Genomic DNA, 13,893 nt, shown 5'->3' on the forward strand with positions numbered 1-13,893 from the left:
AAATTGAGACCAGGAAAGATGGAGACAAGTATAGCAACAAACTGATGATGAATTTATTTTTAAAAGCAACTGTTAAATTAGAAAGATTTGTCAAATAAAAATAAAAAAGGAGGAGGAAGTCATTTGGGCACCAATTCTAAGAAATTCAAAGGAGATTCAGAGCTGGAGTAAATGAGCAATTCACTCAGCCCACAGAAAGGTGAAATCATCATTTTCCAGATTTAAACAAAATTCTGAATGTTTTGAGGCATAAAGAAGAATTTTATACCTTGAAAGACTTAACATATTACTAGGAATAGAAAATAAATATTTCTGAAATAATAAGAACTTTATATTTTAAATAAAATGTAATATTAAGAATAGTGTCACTCATCTGTCTTTGGGAAACCTCATACTTTAAACCAAGATATGAGTATTTACCATAAATTGACTCAGTTTTATTAATTTAGCAAATATTTTGAACCACACCAATATAATAATACCACCCCTTGGTATCTATTCTAAGTAAAGAATACAAAATTTTCAACAACATAAAGTGTTCAATATAGCATTATTTTGTAATAGGAATATATCAGAAATGAAACCTAAATAAAGGAAATGAATAATTTTTTGAGTAACAATTATTTGTTAGTCATTATCTGGGTACTTTACTAATGTTATATTTAACAGTAATAATTTAGATATTCTTTTCCTGGTGAGGAAATGGGCAAAGACATTGTTACTTGTGAAAGATTAAGCACGTGGTTAAGAGAAGAGGAAAGTTTAACCTAAGTGATAGTGAATGGAATAATATTTAATTATGTACATTGATTTAATGTTTTCCATATAACTATTAAGACTAACAGGTATGGAAACCATCTAGCAAGATGGAAAATGTATAAAATTTAGGTAAGTACACACACACACATGTAATTGCCTCTCTGCTAAAATTATATACATAAAATTATGTCTATGAAATGAAAAGAACATGAGGAAAGCTGATACTTGTTAAGGTACTGGTATTGGGAATGACTCTCCTTAATTTTAAAATATCCGCTGCTCATTCCTTCATTGAAGAAATATTTACTGAATACCTACAAAGAGAAAAATACAGCCCTTGTCCTCATGGCGATTACATTCTAGTAAGGGAGACAAATAACAGATATATTGCATAAAATCAGTTAGTGACAAATGATAGGAAGGAAATAAAGAGAAAGTACAGACTGAGAGTGATAGTATGTCCCTTTAGAAACAGCGGCTAAGGAAGGCTTCCTTGATGAGATGATATCTGCACAGTGAAGGGGGAGTAAGCCACAGGAAGATATGCGTGAGCAGTGCACTCAGGGGAAGTAGCATGTGCAAAGGCCCCGAAGCTGAAATTAGATACAATACAGACATTTTAAAGATGTGGGGGAAGTTCATGTAGAAATGTGAATGGAATAGAAACAGTATGAAGAGAAAAGCCTACAAAACTATGCCTATAATCTATAAAAACAGAACCCAATAAGACATTTTTTAAAAGTACAATATACCAATGATGAGTTACCTTGGTGTAAATGTAATCTTTAAGGACAAAGACCTTAGGGAATTCACATAGCTTCTCTGTGCCTTACCTGTAAAGTTGGGGTAAAAAATAATAGTAGTTCCATAAGTACTACAGTGTTGTTAAGAGATATGATAGGCAGAATATACCCATAATGCCCATGTTCCAAACTCTAAAAACTGTATGTTACCTTACCTAGCAAAGAGAAAATTAAATTGCAGGCGGAACCAAGGTTGCTAACAATTGACCTTAAAATAGGGAGATTACGGAGAGTTATCTAGTGGGCCAAAGATAATCACAAGGGTCCCTGCAAGTCGAAGAAGGGAGTCAGAGAAAGAGATGTCACAGCATAAGCAGTGGCAGAAGGATGCTATGTTGCTGGCTTTGAAGATGGAGGGAGGGACCATGAACCAGTGAATGTGGGAAGCTTCCAGAAACTGAGGGAGAAAAGGAAGCATTCTTTCCTAGAGCCTTTGTGGGGGAAATGAAGCCCTACTGACACCTTGACTTTAGCCCAGTGGAGTTATGTTGGAATTTCGAACACCAGAACTGTAATATAAATTTGTGTTGTTTTCATGCACAAAACTTGTGGTAATTTGTTGTAGCAATAATAGAAAACTAACACAAGAGGGTGAAGTGAGCTTTTATGAGTAAAATATTCAGAACAATCCCTCTTACACGGTGAATATTGTACTGCTGCTGCTAAGTCACTTCTGCCGTGTCCGACTCTGGGCGACCCCATAGATGGCAGCCCACCAGGCTCCCCCGTCCCTGGGTTTCTCCAGGCAAGAACACTAGAGTGGGTTGTCATTTCCTTCTCCAATGCGCGAAAGTGAAGTCGCTCAGTCGTGTCCGACTCTTCACGACCCCATGGACTGCAGCCTACCAGGCTCCTCCATCCATGGGATTTTCCAGGCAAGAGTACTGGAGTGGGGTCCCATTGCCTTACAAATTATTATAAATATTTGCCTGGTGTTTTCTATCACATTTTCCATAAGCAATATGTATGTATTGATTAAACATTTACCTTAAAATAACTGGGAAAGACTACTTAAAGGAGAGAGTGTTATCATAAGAATTACCAATTAACAGACGAAAAAGAAGATTTTAACTGAAGGAGAACACAACTCAATTATGAAAAAAGAAGGAAATAGAAAAAAATGTTCCCTAAATTAAAATAACTTTTATTTGACCCATTCTTCACTTGCTAACAAAATACTGACAAGCTGCTGTGGCTGGAATAGATTAAAAGAAGTTTCATTTTGGATGTGTGATTTATAAACTATGAGGAAAACAGTGAATCCATCTAGAATCCAGATGTAGGTCAGTAATCTAAGGCGTGGAGTCCAGTAAGTTCCTTTACAGACAAGGATCATAAAAGCTTGGAATTTCACTCCTAGTAAAAGACTCTAGGAATTTGTGAATTTCATTTTCTTTCCAAAAAAAAAGAAAAATCAAATTGTATCAAGTCAACTAAGAACACCTCCTCCCTTAATTCTTGGCTTGATCAGATCTCCAAGGGACTCAAAAATTCAGTTCCATCCAAACACTTAGCAAGCATCTCTCATAGTATGGTCAGACCCTGTGTTGAGTAGCATTGAACTTAAACACAGACAAAACATAATCTATAATTTTATAGTTGAAAAAACCTGACCTCATTATTTTTAAAAGTTGGAACACTTACTGCTCATGTTCAATTTTTTATTTAAAAATATTTCTTGAATGTCTTTCTACTATTGAAATACTTTTAAACAGACTACATAGTTTTTAAAATAATTTGTAATACAGGAATAAGGAACTTTGTAGCTTTTCTACTTTACTACTTTGGAATTCTTTTCAGATATCTCATCATTAGACGTTTGGCTAAAAAGTCAAAATAGTTACAATTCTGTAAGAATTATATAACAAGATGTTTGTCAAAATGTTAGATTTTAGAACAGTATTTCTTCTTTTTTAATTTAATTTTAAATTTCTTATTGTTTAAAATAATGCACAAAAAATCAGATATCTTCCCATTCTTTCCTAATTCCAATTCCCCAGAAGCAACCAGTTTCAATATTTTTGACAGTTTATCCTGGTGTTTATTTCTAATTCCAATTCCCCAGAAGCAACCACTTTCAATATTTTTGACAGTTTATCCTGGTATTTATTTCCATATTTTAAAATAGCTTCTTTACACTGCTCTCTTATGATTTTATAAAAATTTAAGTGTTATCTATTAATTCCTACTAATAAAATGAGATTTTTAACTCTCATAGCCACTTCTCTCATTCTCTCACACACAACTATACAATCTTCATCTTTTTTCTATTCTTCTAAAAGAGCTATATTACCCTTTCTCAAGTAAATCAATGTTTATTGTTTATATGTTATGTAAAAGTAATGCAGAGTAGACCCATATAGTGTGTTACAGTTTCATTTCCTATCGTCTATATTGTCCTCCCTGGAATTAATGCTTTCTTCATTTAGTCCAGCTGTTTCATTTGCTATAGAACCGTCACACATTCATTCCTTAGTTCTGACAGAGCTGGATTCCAGCACACCAGGAAACCCATAAGATTCACTTTTTGTTGTTGTCATTGTTCCTTGCGCACACCACTGCTGGAGATCTCTGTCCTGCTCTAGACTGGTCTCCAGAGGTCTGCCACACATTAATTGTCCTAAGACTTCTGGTCATCCTAGGAATTGCTTTCACCCTGTTCCTGTGTCATAAGCCTTGATTTCAGGACACCTTGCTTCTTCTCTCTTGTGTGAAGCAAAGCACATCTTTTAGGAACTTCCTAAAAAGGGTGCTTGAGACCCAAAACAATTTTTAAACTTATTTTATATTGGAGTACAGCCTAATAACAATGCTTTGATAGTTTCAGGTGAACAGCAAAGGGACTCAACCATACATACACATGTACACATTCTCTCCCAAACTCCCCTCCCATCTAGTCTGCCTGAGCAGAGTTCTGTGTGTTATACGGTAGGTCCTCTTTGGTTATCCACTTTAAATATAGCACTGTATCCATGTCCATCCCAAATGACCCTAATCCTTTCTTTGGCAACTATAAGCTTGTTTTCTAAGTCTGTGAGTCTGTTTCTTTTTCGTAAATACGTTCATTTGTATAATTTCTTTTTAGATTCCACATATGTGGGATGTCATACAATATCTCTCCTTCTCTGTCTGACATTTCACTCAGTATGACATTCCCTATGTCCATCCATACTGCTGCAAATGACATTACTTAATTGCTTTTAGTGGCTGAGTAATATTCCATCACATACATATTATGCCACATCTTTGTCCATTCTTCTGTCGATAGACAAGAAATTTCAGGTCTTTCTTCTACCTAGATGCATGTTTGTTAGTTAGTTCAGCTGGATATAGAATTACATTTTGTAACTTCATTGTCTCTAGGAAAGGTTTTCTAGCATATTGTTTACAGAAATCTAATGTTATTTTGATTCCCAACTCTTTGTCAGTTCAGTTCAGTCACTCAGTCATGTCCAACACTGCCACCCCATGAATCGCAGCACACCAGGCCTCCCTGTCCATCACCAACTCCCAGAGTTTACCCAAACTCATGTCCATCGAGTTGGTGATGCCATCCAGCCATCTCATCCTCTGCCATCCCCTTAGCTTCCTGCCCCCAAACCTTCCCAGCATCAGGGTCTTTTCCAATGAGTCAACGCTTTGCATGAGGTGGCCAAAGTACTGGAGTTTCAGCTTCAGCATCAGTCCTTCCAATGAACACCCAGGACTGATATCCTTTAGGATGGACTGGTTGGATCTCCTTGCAGTCCAAGGGACTCTCAAGAGTCTTCTCCAACAACACAGTTCAAAAGCATCAATTCTTCGGCACTCAGCTTTCTTCACAGTCCAACTCTCACATCTATACATGACCACTGGACAAACCATAGCCTTGATTAGACGGACCTTTGTTGGCAAAGTAATGTCTCTGCTTTTCAATATGCTCTCTAGGTTGGTCATAACTTTCCTTCCAAAGAGTAAGTGTCTTTTAATTTCATGCCTGCACTCACCATCTGCAGTGATTTTGGAGCCCCCCAAAATTAAAGTTTGACACTGTTTCCACTGTTTCCCCATCTATTTCCCATGAAGTGATGGGACTGGATGCCATGATCTTAGTTTTCTGAATGTTGAGCTTTAAGCTTTACGTTAAAAGAGATAATTCATATGTGGCATTAACTTCAAATGATGCAAAGGGTGTTCGCTATTCGCAGATGGTATTGCAGGCCATACTAGAAATTTTGGCTTTTTCCTGAGGCTAACAAATTATTTTCCAGCAGGATGGTATGATGATTACATTTGTGTTTTTGAAAGAACCTTCTGGGTGCAGCACAGAGAAAAGATGTAAGGGTAAAGATTGCAGGAATAGATTGGAAAGTTGCTTTAGTATCTCATTCTCAAGAGAGAAACTGGAGTCAAAATAATAAAATCAGAAATGGGTAGAGGTGAATGACAGGGACGTTGAAGAGGTAAATTTGATAGAACATGGCAATCCTTTAAATATTAGGGGGAAAAAGGAATCAAGAGTGTCTCTCAGTCTCAAGCTTGGGAAGCTGGAAGAATGGTGAGGAAACAAGATGACAGGCAGGTTGAAAGGAACTTTTACACTTTAGAATCATCATGTTTGAGGGCACTCAGATATATTTAGTCACCATGTCAATTAGTTGGAGATTTAGGCCTATAGATTGAAAGAAAGACCTGGAATAGGGTGCTCAAACTGTATTCTAAATTTTATTCAAATAATATAGGGGCTGGAAGTCATGACATTGTTTATAGATTACCATGAAATGGCAAAAATTAAGCCTACTCCAATAATAAGGAGTTTTTAAAAATGAAATAGCTACATGCATATATGATACTAAATGAGTAGTATCAGACGCAAAGACATACATGAGAGAAACATAGATTATTCTACTCACTCTTATTTAGTCACTAAGTCTAAACTCTTTTACAACCCCATGGACTATAGCCCCCCAGGCTCCTCTGTCCTTGGAATTTCCCAGACAAGAATACTGGAGTGGGTTGCCATTTCCTCCTCTAGGGGATCTTCCTGACCCAGGTATCGAACCCAACTGTCCTGCATTGACAGGAGGATTCTTTACCACTGAACCACCAGGGAAGCCCATTCTACTCATTAGCTTCATTTTTTTTTTTTCATGAAATCTGGAAAAGTTCAACATTGTTTGACTGTAACTATGACATGAGTTCATATAAGATCACTATACTAAAAGTATTGGAATGCTAATATAGAAGAACTTCCCTTTAATAATAACTTAAAAATCCTTTCTGTAAACATGCCTATGAATGTTTCCAAATGGCTGGAGATAACATCTTATCTTCTGCACACCTAAAAGAAATAGCATCACTGGTTTGTTTATCTCAGTGGTCTATATTTAGTAATTCTAAAAGCATTCAACCCAACTAATACCTCTTTTGAACTCTAGTTTCAAAATTTCTAAATTGCAGCATATTAATACGTATTTCCAAAGAAGATATACAAGTGGCCAATGAGTACATGAAAAGGTGCTCATCACTCATCGTTAGGGAAATGAAAATGAAAGCCACAGTGAAATATCACCTCACACTTGTTAGGATGGCTATTATAAAAAAGACAAGTGATAACAAATGTTGGCAAGGATGTGCAGAAAAGGAACCTTTGAACAGAGTTGATGGGGATATAAACTGGAACAGCTATCATAGAAAAGGTATAGTGGTTCCTCAAATTAAAAATTGAACTGTTATGGTCAGAAATCCCTGTCTTGGATGCCTATCCAAAGGAGTTAAGATCAGGATTTCAAAGACCTATCTGGACGCAGGATATAGCATGCTTGGGGCTGGTGCACGGTGATGACCCAGAGAGATGTTATGGGGAGGGAGGTGGGAGGGGGGTTCATGTTTGGGAACGCATGTACACCCGTGGTGGATTCATGTCAATGTATGGCAAAACCAATACAGTATTGTAAAGTAAAATAAAGTAAAAAAAAAAAAAAAAAAAAAAAAAGACCTATCTGCATACCCATATTTATTGCAGCATTTTTCACAATAGCCAAAATATGGAAACAACTTACGTATCCCTCAGCAGATGAATATATGAAGAAAATGTGGCATATATTTAAAATGGGATATTATTCAACCATAAAAGAGAAGGAAATCTTACCATTTGCAACAACAAGGATGAAACTAGAGGGCATTATGCAGAGTGAAGTAAGTCAGACAGAGAAACACAATTAATGTGCAGAATCACTTATATGTGGAATCTGAAAAACAAGCCATTTTATAGAAACAAAGAATAGAATAGCAGTTCCAGGGACTGAAAAGGGGGCAACTAAGGTAATATAGGTCAAAGATAGACATTTTCAGTTATAAGAAGAAAAAGCTTTGAGGAGCCAGTGTACAACATGACGACTATAGTTGATAATATATATTATGTTAAAAGTCACTGAGTAGTTCTGAAGCATTCTCATCACATAAAAAATAAAGAGTTAACTATGTGAGGTGACAGATGTGTCAAGCATCTTGATCTTGGTGATCATGCTACAATGTCTATGTATATTAATTCATCATATTAGTTTTATTGTGACTTATTCTCCACTAAAGTTTTTTTTTTTTAAGATTACTTCAAAAAGAGCACTGAAAGGCTTTTGTCAGTGCCCCTTCATTCTTTTTGTGCCACTTGTGAAAAGAACCAATATTAAAACTATATACATAAACTCATGTACATGAATGCTTCGGCATAAACTCTTTCCAGTCACTGCAATTTATCCAAAGAAGGTCCAAAAAATCAGCTAAGTCAGATGTTAAACTTGCATGCAAGTAAACTGAGGAGCCTGGCTAGGTCCCTTTCTCTGCCCTGTATTTCATAGAATTGTACTGTTCTAGATGGACCTGAGGCCTCAGGGCACTTGGCTATGACTGTACCTCCCTCCTGGTCTGGACAAGAACAGACTCCTCTTATACCTCTTTGGGATTTGCAAAGCAACGTCTTACAATCCATCACAGCAATTCTATTCTGTTAGTCTTAACTGATTGGGCCCAAGATCACAGCCCAATGCCAAGGGCAGCCTATTAGAGAAGCTCTAGTACAGATGGCAAGCAACCAACTCAAAAATCAGGGCAATGTCTGCTGTAAAAGGCCGTGTAGCAAATGGAACAAATTCGACTATGAGTAAGATTCTAATCAAGCTGCTTTAAAAAAAAAAAAAAAAACTAGCTTAAAACAAGGCATAAATATGGAGCGATTCCTGGGGTAAAATTTGTTTCATTTCAATAGCCCAGGATATGAAAGACTCTGAACTCTTCCTTCTGATTCCAGCAACTAATAATTCTAATTAGAAGAGTGTGATGCTCATATTACCTTATGAAATGCAAACCCACTCAGATGCCTGCTGGTACTTGCATGTCAACTCATCCCTCTGTGCTCCTTCACTCTTAGGACAACATTGTGCCGTGAGAAAGCTCTGGCTTGGAGTCATGGAGCTCAGTAACCACCCACTCTTCTTGTAAGCAAGGACAAAGACAAGTTGCATCTTTCCTAAACGACTCTGTCTTCTCATTTATAAGAAGAATTGAACTGTATTATTTCTAAGTCTTGAATGGATTTGATGAAACAACTGTTTTAAATCTGCTTCCTGTCTGAAAAGCAAAGTATAGTAGCAGAAGGCTGCATTCTCACCAAAGATATCCACTTTCTAATCCCAGAAAACTGTGACTATATGGCTCAGTGGTTAAGAATCATCCTGCAAGGCAGGAGACACAGGAAACACGGGTTAGATTCCTGGGCTGGAGAGATCCCCTGGAGTAGGAAATGGCAACCCGCTCCAGTATTCTTGCCTGGAAAATTCTGTGGACAGAGGAACCCGGTGGGCCACAGTCCATGGGGGTCTCAAAGAGAAGGACACGACTGAACATGTACACACTGTACACACTATACTTTGCAAAGGGGAATTTGCAAAGGTATTAAGGACCTTGAGGTGGGAAGATTATCCTGGATTATCTGAGTGACTTAATGTAATCATAAGGATCCTTATAAGAGGAAGGTAGGAGGAGAGTCTGAGAAGGAGAGAAATCAACAAAGCAGAGTTTGGAGTGGTGTCTTTGAGCCAATGGATGCTGACAACCTCTAGAAGTTGGAAAAGACAAGGAACAGTTTTCCCCTTGACACTTCAGAAGGAGTGCAGCAAATTGATATCTTGATTTTAGCCTAATGAGACCCATTTTGGATTTCTCACATCCAGAAATGTAAGACAATATACTTATGCCATTTTAAATCACTAAATTTGTAGTAATTTGTTATAGCAGCAACAGGAAACTAATACATGCTGTAATCAGAGGAAAAGACAGAAAATGCTTTTGCCTGTACAGAAAGTAAGGATCTATTTTAAAATGTGAGGCTCCAGAAAAGCAGTTTATGCTTTTTTGGAGAATGGCAGAAATGTGGTATTATGTAAACTATCATTGGGCAGAGAAAGAAAAAGGAACTATTTTATACTAACTGAAATGTTGTTTAACAATCAACCTGTTCTATTGCGATGAATTCAAATAGTACTTTAAAAAAATCTACAAGTGTACACTTTCAAAGATGAAGGGTAATAAAAACCAGAAGTATTCTGCTCAAGTGTCACCCCTTGTATACATACAGATGCTGTATCAGTAAAAATATTATTATTCATTATTTCTTTTATTCACTTATTCCAGAAATAACTATTCAGTACCACTGCATACATTATGCTGCTGCTGCTGCTAAGTCAACTTCAGTCGTGTCCAATTCTGTGCGACCCCAAAGACAGCAGCCCACCAGGCTCCCCTGTCCCTGGGATTCTCCAGGCAAGAACACTGGAGTGGGTTGCCATTTCCTTCTCCAGTACATTATGTAGGTACAAAGAAATATAATGATAGAATATTTGTGATATAATAATATTAATGATATTTTCATGGGTCTTACAAACTAGTAGGGAAGGAACTATTCAAAGAGTTAGGAGAAGGAAAGGGAAAGAGAAAGATTTCATGGTTTTACAGCACTCTTGACAAGAGAAAGAAGAGAGAGAGAAAAAAATTATCAAAGTCATTTAGGGTCCCAGAACCCAGAAATAAGCCCAATTATAATAAATTATATTTTGATCTTGGGTTCATCATTTCTAGAGTTTTGTTGGTGGATGCATGCATGTACATACATTCATTCATGAGCATTCAGTCGCTTCAGTCATGTCGGAGCCCAGGCTCCTGTCCATGAGGTTCTCCAGGCAAGAATACTGGCATGGTTTGCCACACCCACCTCCAGGGGATATTCCTGACCCAGGGATCGAACCCATGTTTACTGCATTTCCTGAATGGCAGGCAGATTCTTTACCGCTGAACCACTGGTTTGCCCTTACATTATGTATAATACACATAATTTCCTCATAGAAAGTATAATACATATAATATCACAGGAGCATGTCAATGGGCAGGGGCAGCTAAAATAATGGGGGACCAAGGAAAGTCCCCATAAAGGCTGCTGTTTATCTTCACTTGAGGGCAATTCTTGAGGTGAATTCTGCAGGATGAGTAAAAGCTGACAAGATGAAAAGGGACAGGGAGGAATGAAAAGGCAAAATGAAAAGGGAGGGAGGGAAAAACGTTCTAAAGAGAACAATGCAAGCAAAAGTTTCAAGACCAAAGAAACATGTAGCCTTATGAGGAAACCAAGTAGAAGAGAGTGACTGAAGCCCAAGGAGAGAGGCATGCAGGAAGGGAGATAAAGAGAGCTGCTCAGCCATGTCTGACTCTTTGCAACCCCATGGACTGTAGCCTGCCAGGCTTCTCTGCCCATGGAATTCTCCAGGCAAGGATACTGGAGTGGGTTGCCATGCCCTCTTCCAGGGGATCTTGCTGACCTGAGGCTTAAACCCATGTATCCTGCATCGCAGGCAGATTCTTTACCATCTGAGCCATCAGGGAAGAGATATGTAATGCCAGGCAGGGGAAACCACTGAAGGATTCAACTAGGAAGCTGACATGATCCAGTTTATGTTTTTAATCCTGACTATGCTTGCCATGTCTTCCCTTGTGTCTTTCCTTATGGCTCAGCTGGTAAAGAATCTGCCTGCAGTACAGGAGACCCGGGTTCAGTCCATGGGTTGGGAAGATCCCCTGGGGAAGGATAGGCTACCCACTCCAGTATTCTGGCTTGGAGAATTCCACGGACTGTATAGTCCATGGGGTTGCAAAGAGCTGGACACAACTGAGGGACTTTCACTTTCACTTCATACTTGCCATGTAGAGACTATAACACAGGAGAAGGCAATGGCAACCCACTCCAGAACTCTTGCCTGGAAAATCCCATGGACAGAGGAGCCTGGTAGGCTGCAGTCCATGGGGTCGCACAGAGTCGGACACGACTGAAGCGACTTAGCAGCAGCAGCAGCAGCAGCAGAGACTATAATGCAGTTATGTTCAGTACAAGAAAGCTAAGAAGAAAAACCTGGTGATGAGCATCAAAGTCAGTGAGTCAGGAGGCTTGTTATCAAGTCTCAATTCCCATAGTAAATAATAATGATGATTGTCATTCTCTGTGACGTTACTGTCTTCCAGGCACTGTTTGAAATATCTTACCACAAACTTACTATACCAGAAACTCTGTGAGGTAGGGATCTTTAGTATCCTCATTTTCAGGAAAAGAAAATTGAAGCACAAAAAGCTTATGTATTGGGTTGGCCAAAATGTTCGTTCAGGTTTTTCCATACACTCCTATGGCAAAATCTGAATGAACTTTTTGCCCATTTGAACTCAATCACTGTTGCTGTTCAATCACCCAGTTGTGTCCAACTCTGCAACCCCATGGACTGCAGCACTCCAGGCCTCCCTGTCCCTCACCATCTCCCGAAGTTTCTCCAAGTTCATGTCCATCTTATTGGTGATGCCCTCCAGCCATCTCATCCTCTGATGCCCTCTTCTCCTTCTGCCCTCAATCCTTCCCAACATCAGGGACTTTCCAATGAGTCATCTGTTTGCATCAGATGACCAAAATACTGGAGTTTAAGCTTCAGCATCAGTCTTTCCAATGAGTACTCAGGGTTGATTTCCCTTAACTCTGACTGGTTTGATGTCCTTGCTATCCAAGGGGCTCTCAAAAGTCTTCTCCAGCACCACAGTTCAAAGGCATCAATTCTTCGACACTCCACCTATTTTATGGTCCAGCTCACACAACCATATGTGACCACTAGGAAGACCATAAGCTTGATTATATAGACCTTTGTTGGCAGAGTAATGTCTCTGTTTTTTCAACACACTGTCTAGGTTTGTCATAGCTTTCCTGCCAAGAAGCAGATGTCGTCTGATTTCATGGCTGCTGTCACTATCCACGGTGATTTTAGAGCCCAAGAAGAGATTTGTCACTATTTTCACCTTTTCCCTTTCTACTTGTGTGAAGTAATGGGGCCAGATGCCATGATCTTAGTGTTTTTAATAGTTAGTCTCAAGCTGACTCTCACTCTCCTCCTTCACCCTCATCAAGAGGCTCTCTAGGTCCTCTTCTCTTTCTGCCATTAGAGAAGCATCATCTGCCTACCACTGTAATAGCAGGTCGTTGATGTTTTTCCCATCTATCTTGATTCCAGCTTGTAACTCACTCGCCCTGGCATTTCTCATGATGTGCTCAGGGTATAGGTTAAACAAACAGGGTGACGACAGACAGCCCTGTTGTACTCCTTTCTCAATCTTGAACCAATCAGTTGCTACATATAGGGTTCTAACTGTTGCTTCTTCACCCACATACAGGTTTCTCGGGAGACAGGTAAGACGGGCTGATATTCCCATGTCATTAAGAGCTTTCCACAGTTTATTATGCTCCATATAGTCAAAGTCTTTGGTATAGTCAATGCCATAGAGGCAAAGTTTTCCTGGAATTCCTTACCTTTCTCTATGATCCAGTGAGTGTTGGCAATTTGATCTCTGGTTCCTTTTCCTTTTCTAAACCCAGCTTGGACATCTGGAAGTTCTTGGTTCACACAATGCTGAAGCCTAGCATGCAAGATTTTAAGCAAGACCTTACCAGCATGGAGATGAGTGCAATTGTCTGACAGTTAGCACATTCTTTAGTACTACCCTTCTTGGGAATTGGGATGAGGATTGAACTTTTCCAGTCCTGTGGCCTCTGCTAGGCCTTTCACATTTGCTGACATGTTGAATGCAACACCTTGATGGCATCATCCTTTAGGGCTTTGAATAGTTCTACTGGAATTCTGTCGCATCCACTAGTTTTATTAACAGCAGTGCTTCCTAAGGCCCATTTGACTTGCTCTCCAGAATGTCCGGCTCTGGGTGGCTGACCACACCATTATAGTCATCTGGTTCATTTAGATCTTTTTTGCAGTTCTTCCAT

Source organism: Capricornis sumatraensis, chromosome 16 (genome assembly GCF_032405125.1).
Source record: "Capricornis sumatraensis isolate serow.1 chromosome 16, serow.2, whole genome shotgun sequence".
Lineage (NCBI taxonomy): Eukaryota > Metazoa > Chordata > Mammalia > Artiodactyla > Bovidae > Capricornis > Capricornis sumatraensis.